The sequence below is a fragment of the Podarcis muralis genome, chromosome 14 (assembly GCF_964188315.1).
Source record: "Podarcis muralis chromosome 14, rPodMur119.hap1.1, whole genome shotgun sequence".
In the NCBI taxonomy this organism is placed as follows: Eukaryota; Metazoa; Chordata; class Lepidosauria; order Squamata; family Lacertidae; genus Podarcis; species Podarcis muralis.
Window position 1 is genome coordinate 3,429,306 of NC_135668.1, and position 16,040 is coordinate 3,445,345.

Here is a 16,040-nt window from a genome sequence, read left to right on the forward strand (position 1 = left end):
ATGTTCGGGTTCCAAAGAATGTTCGCAAACCAGAAAAGTCACTTCCGGGTTTGCAGTGTTTAGGAGCCAAAACATTTGACTCACAAGGCGTTCGGGATCCAAGCTACAACTGTATTGTCCAACTAACCAAGGGGGCTGTATGTGCATATTCACCCACATCAGAACATTGGGTTTCCAATATTAAATACTTGACAGTAAAAAAGCATAATGATATAGTTCCAAATTTGGAATTCCAAAACCATATTCTTTCATTTGTAACTGCATTCTCAGCAAGGAAATCATCGGTGTTGTTGAGCTCCGAAGGCATTTCCTAAACAGGGAGTTTGTGTGTTAGATTTGCAGGTAATGTAATAGCCGCGGTTAATATATAAAAATAAAACAGCAAATAAGAATGCATATTAGGTAAAATATGCTTGCAAAAAATGTCTGTATTAGGAGACATTGAAATGCTGGCAGATTTTCATGAGGACTTTAAAAAAATGGATACTGGCGCAGAAATTAAGCTAACTGAACATGAGAAATTGACAAATATGTTAACCCTTAACTGGTTGCAAAGGGTGGAGCAACAGAAACACCAGTGAAAAGGGGTTGGGGTCCTTTGGCAATCTTGCCCAAGCACCCACCCACCCCCTCAAAAACCCCTGAAGGTCACCCTGAACTCCCCTCATCCATAAACAACTTGTTCTTTAGGAATCCCAATTAGAGATCAGAATGGAATAAGCTGGAAACTGTAAGGTTGCTTCCTGAACAGGAGGGTTCATTGCCATTTCATGCACTTGGCTGCCTTGTCCGTGTGGATTAAAAAAATGGGCCATGCCTGCTTTGGTTCTCCTGTTCAAACCATGGGAATGCTGGGAAAGGGACAGCAAAAGAGTTGTCTCTACCCCTGTCTAATTTGTTTTTAGTTTCCTAAAATGTAAAATTACATAAAAACACAAAACCATAAAACAAACTGTCCTCGCACACAAGGCCTGTATCTTCCTTTTGTTTTTTAAGCAAGCACCACACAGAGAGTTGCTCCGGGTATTTAAATAATTGGGAAGATGGTTCCCTCCCTTTGGAATCTGCTGATCATTAGCAGATAATGATTTGATGGAGATGGCAAAGCTTCAAGCAGTCAAGTGATTTTTATGTTCTTAAAGAGGCAATTACCACTTTTCTCGTCCTCATCGTATGAAGCTCTCCTGTATCTTCGTAGAGGGCAGCAAAATGTTCATCAAATGAGTGGACATAGGAATGGGCTATGGTCAGATTATCTCTATAAAGCTATCACATTTGTTCTTGACCCTCCATCCTTTACCCAGTTAAGCACAACCATCTTGGCCTCTTGGTTGCTAAATGTGCAGAATGAAATGTGGTCTCCTTTGGCCTGATTCAGCAGGCTCTTCTTATGGTCTTAGGCACCCTAAAGCCGTGATGTTCACCTATTCAGCTCGTGGGGGAAGTGGCACCTGGAGAGTAAAACCTCCCATGTTCCTCAAATACTCAAGTTCCCCCCTCTCAGTTTTCAAACTGTACCACTCCTGCCCTTATCACAAAGCAGCCCATGGGCAGGGGGAAGAAGGCAAGGAGAGGCCTGGTTCTCAGCGAAGTGCTAGAATTTTGTGAGGTGGTGTCCCATTTCAGTCTGCAGGTCTCACGGAGCTGACATGGCAGAATGATATTCCATACAAAATGTATAAATAAATCCCTGCCTGAAGAAAACCAGGCTGTCAGGGAAGTTGCTTAGAGGCTCCACCCCATGCAAATGAACTGCTTCTGCCCTGAAGCTTTTATTTTATTTGAGAACGTAACATGCTGCCCTTCAGTTTGCAAAATTCTCAGGGTTTCTGAAAGAGTGAAGTCCAAAACAGTTCTGATACGAAACCTTTATACATTTAAATAGGGACAAAGTCCATTAAAACAGAAAAACCCCTGTTGGTTAAAGTTAGCTACTTTGTGAGCCTGGTTAAATCAAGTCACCTGGTATCAAAAGGACATCCACTTTCGGTGCTTGGAGAGCCTCCCTAGGCAGGACATTCCACATGTGAGGAGCTACAACTGAGAAAGCCCTGTCTCCAGCCAACATCTGCTTGATCTCAGAAAGCAGATGACTGTCTCTGAAGATGATCTCATGGATGCAGTCTGCCCCGAGCTAAAGGCTGATTCAAAGTCATTAAGTGGCGTGGATCAAAGAGAGTCTCTTGTCTAAAGGGGTTCCATTAAGTGTTGGACTTTGCAAACAGTGGACGGGGACAGCTGCCTCAGGCAGCAGATTTTGGGTGTTAGGGAAAGGTAGCAAAATTGATACTTATTTGCATTTATTCTTCCTGCAGTTTTTTTTTTTTACTCCCAAAGAGAGATGCTTGTGGAATTATCTGCTTCAGGTACAAAAATGACGACTTCCCTACACCTTGACGTGAACTGCGGGGCGAGCATTCTTTGCTTTCCCTCCTGGGCCAGCCGGACATGAAATCCTACCTGTGAGTTAGCCACCCACATGGTTAAATAATTAAACCACCGCAGCAGCAGTCTCTCCCTTTACAAAATCTACACTGTCCAGAGGTGCCCCTGGGTTTCTTAGAAAAATGGAGTAATTAAAAAATCAAGTTTAAATGGAAATTTCTCATTTTTCATACTGATGTTCTTTGCGTACCAGTTACATATGCTGATTGGGTCTTATTCCGTCAGCTCGGCAAATTGTACAGTCATTGCTCCCAATACATCACAAGGGAAGTTGTCAGCTCAAGTACCCAACAGCTGTCTGGGCAGATGTGAACAACTGCCTTTGTATTATCTGGAGAAGTCAGGGTGTCTATTAATATAATGAGCATGCCTGTGTCAACATTTTCTTTAGCAGCATCAGAAGAGGAGGCAGGACTCATTCTCTAGTCTTGAAATGTACCCCCAAACTTTCTAATTTTGTCAGCACTGATCTGCGTAAACCTGTCTTATGGGGGGTGGGATTTGATGCCTCATGAAAAATGGATTGTTTAACCTTACTCTAAGACCATTTAGTGGGAAATAAATGGGACTGAGAGGAGCTCCGAAAGAATCTTTCCAAAGTGGGTATATGAAAATAACAAATGTGATTCAATATAAACAAGTGTAAAGTGATGTCCATGGGGCACCCCCCATAGAATCATAGTTCATAGAATTGTAGAGTTGGAAGGGTCCGAGAGGGTTCAACCGCTGGCAACGCAGGAATATTTTGCCCAAAATGACCCTGAGATTAAGAGTCTCATGTTCTACCAAATGAGCTAAAAAAGGTAAAGGTAAAGGACCCCTGACAGTTAAGTCCAGTCATGGCCGACTCTGGGGTTGCAGCGCTCATCTCGCTTTACTGGCCGAGGGAGCTGACGTTTGTCCGCAGACAGCTTTTCTGGATCATGTGGCCAGCATGACTAAGCCGCTTCTGGCGAACCAGAGCAGCGCACTGAAACACCGTTTACCTTCTCGGCCAATAAAGCAAGATGAGCGCCACAACCCCAGAGTCATTCGCGACTGGACCTAATGGACTGGACCTTTACCTTTACCTCTACATTTATCGCTCATGTTTTCAGTTGTTCTAAACCTAAATTACTGTTGGTGCTGCTTTTATTAGGATAATTCAATCAAAAATATGTTTACATCACAGAAATACAAGACAAACTAGAGGACACCCAAATACCCTAACACACCACCAACTACACACCTTCTTAAACAATCCAGCAGTAAAATTAGCAGCCATTAGGCTCTTGACTACCTTTGAAAACCTTCTCCTAACAGCAGAGGGACATGGCAAAGGGGTGGTATCCACAATATACAGTATACTGGTCCAGAATCCCACAAACCCACTCAACATGATAAAAAATAATATGGGATCATGACCTTCGCTACGAAATAAACCCTACCCAATGAACTAGAATGTGGTCTCAACCTCCATCTCAGCCAAAAGAAGCCACTTTGAAACTTACCTACAGATGGTACCTAGCATCATGGAAACTGGCGCTGATAAACCCAAGAACCTCACCAAAATGCCAGAGAGGCTGCACCTCTAGGGCTGCACATGTGGTATGAATGCCCCAAAATCCAACCCTTTTGGACATTAGCTCTACAAGAAATATGCAGAATAACTAAACAGGCATGAGAAGACGCCCCAGAACTGGCCCTATTGGATATTTTCCAAGACAGTAATGCCCACTCACACTGTAAAGAGCTCATAACCCACTTACTCTCAGCAGCCATGAGCATCATAGCTAGACATTGGAGAGACCTGTCAGGAGTGAACATGGACCAATGGTATCAAATCGTATGGGAAACAGTCTTACTAGAAAATCTAACCAACAGATTGAAACTGACATGGGGAACAAATAAAAGAGGATGCCTTCACCCCAGTGTGGCTCTCCTTTATTGCACACACAGCCAAACAAGAACCCAATGACAGCATACAAATCAATATGGCTAACTTGACCCAACAACCCCCCCCCCCCGCAAACAAATCCCACTGCAGTCAACTAAAGGCAACCAACCATGCCCTACTCCCCCCCCCCCACTCTCTCACTGCCAAGGAAAACTAATAAATGAATAGAAAGAGATCCTACCTACCCAAGTGATGCTGACACAAAAACCTCCCACATACACTAAGTAAAAGAATGTAAGTTTACCAGCCCCTCCCCCTCTTCTCCCCCCACCTTGTACCGTATAAAACAGTAATGTCTCACATCAAATGTAACTGATCTGTAGGGAAGACTCTACAACCTGAAAAAAGAGACAGTGCAAGGACTTTTGCAACCCAAGATCTTTAATATAAATTATTTAATAAAATAATAATAAAAGAGGCTATATCTAAGACAATGATTTCTGTTTTGTTTCATTTGATAAAGTGATATCCCACCTTGTGGTCATAAAGCCCCCTCAGCAATAAAACCAGGTAGTATCCAAATGATCCAGGTACCCATAGGAGTGAAAAAGTAACCACAAATAGACTTAGGCAGTCAAATAGTACGAGGGAGAATAAATCCACCCAAGTCCCATTAACGAATGTCCCACAAAGTGCCTTAAGCTGTCATGATGAGTCTCTATAGGAAGGGAGTTCCACAGCACAGAGGTTATCCTTGAAAGGCCTCCCTCCCTGTCACTCACTCTTTTGCTTGCAGCTTCAGGACACCATAGCCCACTTCCCACTGTCCTTGGCCACTGGCAATGCTGGCTGGTGCTGATGGCAGCTGGAAGCCGGCAACATCTGGAGAGCATCACCTTGCCTAGCCCTGCCTTAAGGGAGCCTCCCTTGAAACGTGAGAAGGATCATCACTTGCTGGAGACAGCAGCGGGTGTTTTATGTGCTCCTTAGAGGCTGGACCTGCCTCTTTCTTGGCAACCCCCTCATCCTGCCTCTATAGAAGACTGTGGGGAATAGGAGACACTGCTGGTGTCCTCCCACCCTCGTTTCTGATGTAGATTCCCCCCTCCCCCTTGTTGCTTAGGCAGATCTTCACTCACCCCTTATTCCGAGGCTGGGTGGTGTGGGAAGTACCATTTTGTCATTCACCTCAAGTGCCAAAATGTCCTGGTTTTGTATATTCCTATACTTTTTGAGAACAAGCCCTGATTTCAGAGCCTGAAGAGTATGCAGGTTTTTGGTATCACCATCATTTTTATTATTGCAGGTTCCTGGATGTAGACAAAGCATTGTTTTTTTCTCCAGCTCAAATCTTCTGAGATGTCACTGATTTTGCCTTCTCCTTATGTTAGGACACATTACAATGCATTGCCACACAATATATTATGTGACAACTAATTTGGAGTGTGAATGTGTCACTGCAAGGGAGACAGAGCCAAAATGTCAACTGCAAAAATAAACCTGGGGAGACCATGTGGGCAAGGAAGAGACGGAGGAGGGATGATTCAAGATGCCTTAGCACAACTTGGAAAACAATGTTCTCCAGAAAAGAACACTAAGTACATTTGGCGTTGAGGGAAATACAAAGAGATTAACAGAATGATTGATGGGTGAAGAATTGCTGAGCACCACCAGACACTTCAAATGCAAATCTCTTGTTGAAGATGCAAGTCGGTTTTGAAATGCTGCATCAGATGGATGAGTCCTGAAAACCACTTGGCGGAAGAAAAATAATGACAGTGATAAAACCCCAAAACCAACACAATCCTTTCTCTAATTAGGCAGATCAAGTATGTAGCTGACATTTCCAATCACAATATTAACCAAAATGGTTTAATTATAAGTAAGCTTTTTTGTACAGTGTAAATTAACGTACAAGACATTGATTTAGAGTTGTGTTGGTTAGATCTGAAGAGGAGAGTCTTGAAGGAGAGGGCCATTGATGTCTCCTGGCCATGATGATAGTTGGAGGCAGCAATGTTTCAAAGTACCAGTTGCTGGAAGCTCCAGGCAGGCAGAGTGTCCATGGGCTTGCAGGTTTTCTGAAGCTATCTGGTAGCCACTGTGAGAGAAGAATGCTGAACTAGATGGACCATATGGGCCAGCAGCTCTTGTGTTCTTACATTCTTAGAGGTTGAGTTTGCTCTCAGGTTCATGATCTCCATTCCCTGCAGCATTCTGTGTTATCCTAGGTCATGCTGTTTCCTGATGCAAAGGGCAAGGCCAGTGGGCTGTCTCAGCATTTCATGTACAAAAGCCATGGAATCGTACTTCCACACTGACAATAGGACCCAGGACAGGCTATGCGGGAAGTACCATTTTGTCATTCACCTTAAGTGGCAAAATGTCCTGGTTTTGTATATTCCTTTACTTTTTGAGAACAAGCACTGATTTCAGAGCCTGAAGAGTATGCATATATGCATTATGGGAGCTGTAGCTTGTCAGGAGTAGCAACTTTCAGCACCACAGCAAACTAAAGCTCCTGGAATTCTTTAGAAGAAGTCATCCATGATTGATTAAATGTATGGTTTGGCCTTTGAGTCCAACACCATCTGGGGAACACCAAACTCTAGATGGCTTCTCTATATTTCTTAATTTCTAAAATTTAAATGCTTTTATTAATTTTGCTGCTCCCTAACAGAAAGCATGCTTGATTGTTTTATTAAATAAATAATTAAATAAATGGCTGTGTTTTACGAATTCTTTAGTGCCCAGCTGGTGCCCAGGCCCAGTTCATTCTGAGTGCCAGGACAATGTGTGCATCTGGGCTGTGTTTCAATGGGCTATTATTGTATTTAAATGTTGCAGGACTCTGTAAAAATTCTGACAATTAAGCTGCACAATTAAAATTTTAAAATATTAAAATTACATTAAAATACAATTTGGATTGTTTTTAATGGAAAATTAAACATTTAACACACACACACACACACACACACACACACACACACACAAGCCACTTTGAACAGGCCATAGCAGAATATGATATTGTAGTGCTCATAAAGTTTGGTAGCTGCTGCACCTGATCAAACCTTTAAAGCCCCATGTAAGGAAGAGCGGAATAATAAGCATAATCAACAACAACAACAACAACAACAACAACAACAACAACAACAATGCAATATGTTATGTTACGTTTAGATTTATCTTTGTGCTGTTTTCATGTCAGTGGGCACCAAAAACATATTTAAGGTTAAAATACAAAATTCAAGATAAAAATAAAAAAATCACAGTTGACCAGCAATTATAGTTTTTAAAAGCATCAGCTGTGAAGAGAGTTTTTAAAATCAGAATTGCAGCAGGCATGATGGAGGTTAACCCTTTCCTCCATGATAAACACAAGGCATGGCTTAACTTTTGAATCTCCTAGATATGTTAGATATCTGGATAATCTGACTGCCCCCAAGTCTTGTCATGCCTTTTGTAGGGCTAATGTTGGCATTCAACGATATGTGGGCACTTTCAATATGGCATTTTTGGATGTACGAGAGGAACTAAACAGGAAGAGCAAACTCTCTCTCATGCCTCTTGGAGGTCATAGCAGGCACCAGGTTGCTAGCCCCTGACTTACTCCCTGAATAAGTTGAACCAGGCTGGGTCACCACATCTGACAAACTATCCAATCCTGAGCCTCTGTTTGAGGTTGCACTTTATATCAGCACAACACATTCCCCCTTGCTTCCTACCTTTCTGAGAAAGAGGACCTACCAGCATCAGAACAGCTACTAAAAATATACCCCTGTATTTAAAGCCATTTCGCCCCCCCCCTCTGCCACCCCCCTCTCTCTGCACCCTTCGATTCCTGGCTGGCTGCTAACAATAAAATGTAAAAGTAATCCCTGATTTTTCTTTCAAACTCTCTCAGCTTTAAAAGAACCTTCCCAAAAATGATTGATGCGCAGAATTAAACCCAAAGGCAACCCCAAGAAAGCTGCTTTGAATAGCAGCAAATTCCTAGCAGTGCCTGGAAGGCTTGCCGCAAAGGAATCTAATCTCTGAACTTCTAAAGGTCAAGATTGACTGTCTGGTAACATGGCTCAAGTGTAAATGCTCTGTAATGCTACACGAGGTGATTGCTTTGCTCTCTAGACAGTGTCAATTTTGTCCCAAGTATCTGCAGATGTGTCTAGCATTAAGTCGGAATGGTGTCAAGGGCCCTCCTTGAGCACTGCTAGCTTCTCAGAGAAACTGGTCCTAAAGCCCCAGTCGATTACATATCAGGCCCAATAGGCAGCCATTTAAGACTCGGAAAAGGATGGAGTATGGAGCTGCATTAGATTTTTTTTAATGTCTCGCTGCCAGGAAACCCAGCCAGAGAAATTCTCCAGCGATTCAGAAGCTGCCGCTTTCCTTCCTTCCCATGTCATTAACCTCACCTTCTCGAAACACTTACTCCTCTGGACCAAGCCAGGAGACAAGCCCACAGCCAGGAGGAGGTCACTGCATGCCGTTTCGTTTCTCTGTGCAGGCCAGCAGCCAGGAATTTGGTGTGGCGATGGCAGGGGACAGACAAAGCTGCCCATTTTGTTCCTCATTTCCCCCAAGCTTCAGCTCAACACATCTCCCTGCCAGTGTGCAATTTAAACATAAATAAATAAAATAGCCTGCATCCTTGTGAAAATTTATCCCAGTATACACATTTTGGTAAGCAATTTCCCCAATACAATCCATTTTTGTATGTGGTTTCATTAATATATTGTTGCACGCCACCCCAATCTCCGAGTGATGCAAGATTCCAGGGGTTCCAGGCACTTACCCAGGGTTCGTGTTTCCTTTGGAAATCAGGCACAGCAGAGACTGTGGTGTATTTATGATATATTGTTTATTTACACATATATACAACCTGAGCCTAAGATGGAGGGGCTCACAGCATCACACTCCAGGAGGTTATTGCTTCTTCCATGGCCATAGCCTTGGATGCCAGCTGAAATCAGCCACGGCCCTCCGTCCCTCTGCTCCAGCTTGCTGCATTTTACAAACTGCAACTATTTTCCTGCCAGCTTGTGGCACCCCCAACTGGCATCCTAAAAAGAACTGTTCTCCTTCCAACTCTAAAAACTCTTTCAAAGGCTTTGATCTTTTCAACTAATCCTGAGTGGAGGGCGGGCCCCCTCCCACCTGCCCTCTTTGTCCCCCTAACATCTTTAGTGGGCCATTACCAGGCTGGCTCCTGGCTTGTGTCTGGCACCTAGGAATTGGAAGTGGGGTCCAGGAATTACAAGGGGAGTCCAGGCACCCTGCACTCAAAACAGTATGCATGAGTTTATAACAGTTTGTGCACACTTTCACAATTTAAGAGGTGCCAGTTTTTTACAGATAGTTGCGTCACTGTTTGTGTCTTGTCTCAGGAAGTGTAGATTAGCTAGGCCCTGAGGTCCAGCACAAGTGGCACCATTCTCTGGAACTTCTCACCTATGCTGCCTTGTGAGTATGTCGTGATTTTGGGGCCTGCCCTAATGTTTAATTTGGGTTTACAGATGTGATCAGTTGGGATCGCAGGATCTCCTGCTCACCTCCCAATTGTATGTTTAATTAGGCTCTAATTAAACATGATGGGACTCGGGTGGCGCTGTGGGTAAAAGCCTCAGCGCCTAGGACTTGCCGATGGAAAGGTCGGCGGTTCGAATCCCCGCGGCGGGGTGCGCTCCCGTCGCTCGGTCCCAGCGCCTGCCAACCTAGCAGTTCGAAAGCACTCCCGGGTGTAAGTAGATAAATAGGGACCGTTTACTAGCGGGAAAGTAAACGGCGTTCCGTGTGCGGCTCTGGCTCGCCAGAGCAGCGATGTCACGCTGGCCACGTGACCCGGAAGTGTCTGCAGACAGCGCTGGCTCCCGGCCTCTTAAGTGAGATGAGCGCACAACCCTAGAGTCTGTCAAGACTGGCCCGTACGGGCAGGGGTACCTTTACCTTTACCTTAGGGAGGGGGGAAGAGAGGAGGGTTGAGCCTTTTGCTCACCTGCTGGTGCGTGGAGAGTTTAATTCTGCTGGGTGCTGCTTCACCAGCCCATTCCCTACAGGGAAGCACTGGTGAAAAGATCCTGCAGAGGCTGCTGCCCCCCATCCCCTCACCCTCCCCTTGTCTTTTCAGCTCCAGATCAAGGGTTAGCCGACCTGGGGTTGTCTCAACCCAATCCACCAGAAGCCCAATTGGCCTGAATTGGGCTGATTTGATTTGGTATCCAGACTTTGGTTGGATCAGTTGTACAGCCCTAATTTCAACTGATGGTTTCAGTTGATTTTATGAATGAGCCCCTGTAACCAGACACATGCTGAACTGGCTGGCCCCAGATGGCAGAACATTATTTTGTAGAAAAACCTGTTTGCTTTTCTGTGCTTTTAACTTTCCTTCCTTCCTTCCTTGATGTTTTATTGTATTTTATTTTATAAACTTGTGTGCCATTTGGTAGAAGGGAGGGCAAGTCTGGCATAGTGGTTAGAGTGCTGGACTGAGCTCTTTGGAGAAAAGGTGGGATATAAATAGAATAAGCTCAATAAGCTTAACAAGCAGACATGCCAATGCAAGAGAAGGAGACAATTTTTAGCAACCCCAGAATATTTCATGCAAATGACAACTCTGCAGTGGCAGCTGTGTGTTTTAGTTGATTTATTTACTTGTTTTGTTTTAGATAGGTGTGCCCTGCCCTTCAAAAACCAAAATGTCCCCAGGACTTAAAGTCAGGTGAGTCTCCCCACGGAGCTTCTTCCATAATCCGGGCGCCACTTATTGAGACAGCCCTTTCCCTGTTTGCTATCTGTGACGGTGGGGAGAATCAAAAGAGGGCTGCAGTCCATGTTGGAGCCCATAGGAGCACATGACAGAATTTCATTAGTTGAGCAGCTGGACACCCACTGCATCTAAAACCTACAAACAGAAACCTCACTTTGGCCTTCGTTCTTTTCCCCCATTAAGTGTGTGCTTTAGAGACTTCATTCTGAGATAATGCCAAAATTCCTTCATTTGCAGATTTGGCCTTCATTTGTTAGCTCCATGATGTGCATCACTGCCCATTAAAGATTGAGAGGACACGGCACTATTCCTGATATTGTTACTCGTATCTGAATCACAAAAGCGTCGTAATTCTCAGCATGATGCCACCTCCAAAATGAGTTAGCCCTTAATTAAACAGAGCTTCAAGCTCATTCTTTAATTAAACAGATGTAAATGTCCAATCATCCAACACTTCCCAGCATGCACTGTACATCACTTAACAGCATCACCCACAAGATGAAGAGTTGGGGACTTTGTCCAGTGGTTCTTGTTGCTGCTGACTTTCACTTGCATCATTTAAATTATGTTATCTTGTCAAGAGCCCAGAAGTTCACACGTGTCAAAATATCAGAGCATTTAATAAGGATGGCCACACCGTAATGCTGAGGCACATTGGTGTGCAGGGTGTGCAGGGTTTGAGCATGTTGCCAATAGCCACTGAGGTATGTGAACTGCTGTATTCCCTTCCCCCAAGCTTCTGGAGTACTGAGCTCTGGATCCTCGCTTATTAGGAGCCTCATTTTCTGCCATTGCATGGGGTGTGGTGGGGAGCAGGCCCAGTACTTTTGGCTGTGTAATTGACAGCTCACTAGGTCACTAGGTCCAGCCCTTGCTCTGCTGCACCATGGTTTAAGCCCTGCTGACTTGGGTGGCTCCCGGGGATGGAGTGCTCCAAAGGGGCTGCACCAAAGGGAGAACTTTTCCCCTTTGGTCTCCTTCTGGGTCATCAATGCCTTCAGATTCCAGACTGCGATCAAACTATGTGAGCTGTTACTGATAAATATTGTGTCTGTTTAATCACAACCTATTCCTTCTTATTTGTCCCCACATCCTACACTCCATGCTTCAGGCACCATGGGGAGTGGCTCTCAGCCCAGGTGCCCACTTGTGGCATCAACAGAAGGTGTTGTGCGATGGTGGTCCAGCATGGAAGTTTAGAAAGGAGGGTGGAACATCCAGGATGGCTCTGGTGACTCAAGGAGGTCAGAAGTGATAGGACTGAATAGGAGAGACAGACAGACTTTGGAGCAAGATGGAGAAAAACAATATGTTAAAGATGCAGAGATGTAGAACAGAAGTGGGAAACCTCAGGTTCTGGGGCTTTTGATCTGCCCCTTGGGGCTCTCCCCAGGCCATGCCTCCACACACTCCTCAAGTGATTTTGCCTGGTTGGAATATGTCCTTGAACTGTGAGGATGCCTCTTGCTTGCCCAGATGGATGCATCAGAAAGCTGACTTCTGCATGGATGGACCAGTCCCATCCTGGTATGGACTGGCTGGACACAGAGGAATGGTGGGAGCAGCCAGCTGGGGAAGCACCAAGGGAGGAAGGCTCAGAGCCCAGGAAGTGGTGATGGGACAGCAATGAGAGAAAGAAGACTGGGAAGAGGAGGGGTCAGAAGCAGAAAAGGTGACAGGGCTTAGTGAGCTGGAAGAATCTGTGGCAGAGAGCAGTCCAGAATCAGAGGCAGGAGCTGAACAGGAGAGTGGGAGGTCAAGAGGCAGAGATGAGTCAGGCTGGTGAAGAGTCACAGGCTGGTGAAAATCTCCCCCTCCTGCTGAAACACATTTCCCTCCCCTCTTGTTTTCCAGAATCAGAAGATGGCTGAAATGGGTGGAGGAGAGGTTGGCTGTACACAGGTACAGTCTCTGATTGCTTGGCAAAAGCTCTGGAGAGGTCCTAACTCTACCTGGCCGCACCGAGACAGAAGTAGCTCCCACAGGTTTTACAGGAAGTTCTCCTTGTTGGAGCCACATTTCTCTGTGTGTCCATTCTGGGCAACACAACAGGGAATGTTGGACTTGACTGCTCGTTCTAGATATCCCAAAAAGGCCATGAAAGGGAAGGAGCTGCCCTGCTTATTATGGCTGGCACTCAACCAAAACTGTGGAGACCGTGTTTTGATAATGAAGAGTTCACTCCATCTTTGAATTGTGTGATTACTGACTTGCACATGCCTGTGACTCATCTATTACCCTACCCAGTTGTGTGTCTGGCCTCACCCACCACTGTCCTCTGACTCCTGTAAGGTTGCCTGTGAGGGAATGCAGCCTGGTGAGGGTGGTCTTGGTGTATGGCCAATGGCAGCATCTGGCTTGCTTGGGTGTAGCACTGTCTAGGACACGGGTGTCAGACACAAGGCCCGCGGGCCGAATCCGGCCCGCGAGACCTTGTCATGTGGCCCGTGTAGCCTGGTCTATATATATCTGTGAGGGAAGCTTGGGCTGCAGCGCACGCGCAGGGAGCCTCGGGTCCCTTCTGCGCAGGCGCAGACTTCCCCCTCCTCCAGCTACCTAGCCGAGACTTATTTGACATGGCGAGGGCAGGGTTGGATATGGGAGGCTGCCGCCGCTGCTCTCAACTTCCTTTCGGGCTCGCCGGGGTGAAATAAGTCCTGGCGGGAGCGCAGCGCGCCTGCGCGAGGTGGAACGCGGAGAAGGGCAGAGCCGGCTTCGCGTTGGAGAGAGGGAGACTGAGAGCGCGCTTGTGTTTCAGGAGCGCGCCCTGTGAATACTCGGGGCAGCGTGCTTTTGCTTTTCTTTTCTTTATTTATTTCTTTAGGCGCGTTTCCGCGCTGCCCAATGAACAGCATCCTCTGCCTCTGGGGATTCGCGATTCAAAAGCAAATTCGATACGTAAATAACGTCAGGCGCGGCTTCCGCAGGGTGCGTGTTGCAAAAATTTATATATGGGAAAAAAGCTGATAAGGAATTGGTTTATATTGGTTTATATATGGGGGAAAAGCTGATAAGGAATTGGTTTATTTCATGCAATTTTTTCCTCAATGTTATTACAGGGTCCGGCCATCAGTTCCTGCCCTCCTCAAAGGTTTAGGGTAGGTAGCAAAGGGGAAAAAATCCAAACAAATGCTCGATTAAAATTTGGGGAATGAGAAAAATTAAAACCTGCACATCTTGTGTAACTTAAACACCAAGCCAAACAGGAAACAATTTTTATATTCATATATGTATTCAAATGAAATCAAGGTGTAGTGTTCCATGAGCCAGAAGCTCTGCATTACTTAATCCAGCTGTTAAAGGTGTCATGGGCTTTGAAGACACTCGAACTCGAACTGGCCCTTTGAGGGTGACCAAACTGCTGATGCGGCCCCCGATGAATTTGAATTTGACACCCCTGGTCTAGGAGAACCCACTCCAAGGGTCAAACTGGCCAAGCAGCAGTGGCAGGCAGGTAGGAAACCGCCATGTTCCCACAATATTTCAGGGTAGCGCTGACAGCATCCTGACCCTGACTGAGTTTCTGGACCGAAAGCACCACCCTCCAAGATTCCTCTGCTCCTTCCCTGCATCTCCCTACTAAGGGGACAGCCATATGTGCCGTAGGAGAGATGTGACAGTTGTAATGAGGTTGGCAAAATCCCCTGGGACAAAGCCAATCCACCTGGGGGTGAAGTTCCTCCCCAGCCCTGAATCCATCAACTGACTGCTGTCCATTGCAATGCTTTCAATTTAGCATACACCAGTAAGAGAACGTAACCATCAAGGATATATTAGAGAGTGGGTACAGGGAACTGTGGGGGCATCTTGGGATGAGTCCTTCAAATGGGGACTGGATCCTTCCAGGTTTGTATACTAACATTTTATTTCTGTGTTATGCATGATTCTCTCTTCTGTTTACTTTTAAACTGTTAAATTAATTTATATCCTTTGTATTGTTTTCTTGAATATTGTATGGGTTGAGATGTGTGTATGTTCACTTCTTGACATTTATTTCTAATACATTTATTGAATTGTTGTATATTGTTATATTTGATATGTTGTGAGCTACTTTGGGCACATATTTGTGGGGAAATGGCATAAAAATAAACAGATGCTGTAGCAGTGAAAGGACAGGCCTAAAATCTCGATATAGAGGAGGCTGCCTTATACCAGTTAAGACCATTGGTCCAGCCACTTCAGTATTGTCTGCACTGACTGGCAGTGGCTCTCCAGGGCTTCAGGCAGGGGGAGTCTTGCCATTGCGGACTGAACCGGAGACCTTCTGCATGCCAAGCAGGCACTCTATAATTAGGCTGTGGCCATTTCCTCCAAGCTCTCATTTTAATTTTATTCTACATGCAGTTTCCTGTTTTCTGTGGGAGAGCATTCAAAGTCCCAAGGCATTCTGCTCCAGTTGAGCAAGCCATAGTCTAATAATTCCTTAGAGGATACACCTCAGCAAATGTGCTATTAATAATATAATATAATATAATATAATATAATATAATATAATATAATATAATAATAATACAGTATATTGTTGTGTTTTTACTGCCAGAGCTGGAGGGGAGGGAGGGACTTGTACTATTTTTATTTTATTTTTTCTCCTCAGGTGCCAAAATAACTTGGCTGGCCTTGGCTACTGTGTAGCTTTCCTGAGGCAAGAGCAGATGAGGGGGAAGCACTGCTGGCTGTTCCGCCTCAGGTAGCTAAATGTCTTGGGATGACCCTGCCTAGAAATATTCAAAATAAATAAATAAACCAAAGACGCCTCCAATAGATCTCCATCTATAACCTTTACTAGTCTCAGAAGGGTCATTACATCTATTAGACTGTGGACTCAGCACTGTGGCTGCTCTGAAGTTAAGGGAAGATCTCTCTCTCTCTCTCCACCCCCTTCCTATAGGGAAGTCACGTGTGCATTTCTGGTGATTTCTTAGATTATTCCATAAGTAAATCAAACATTCTTTC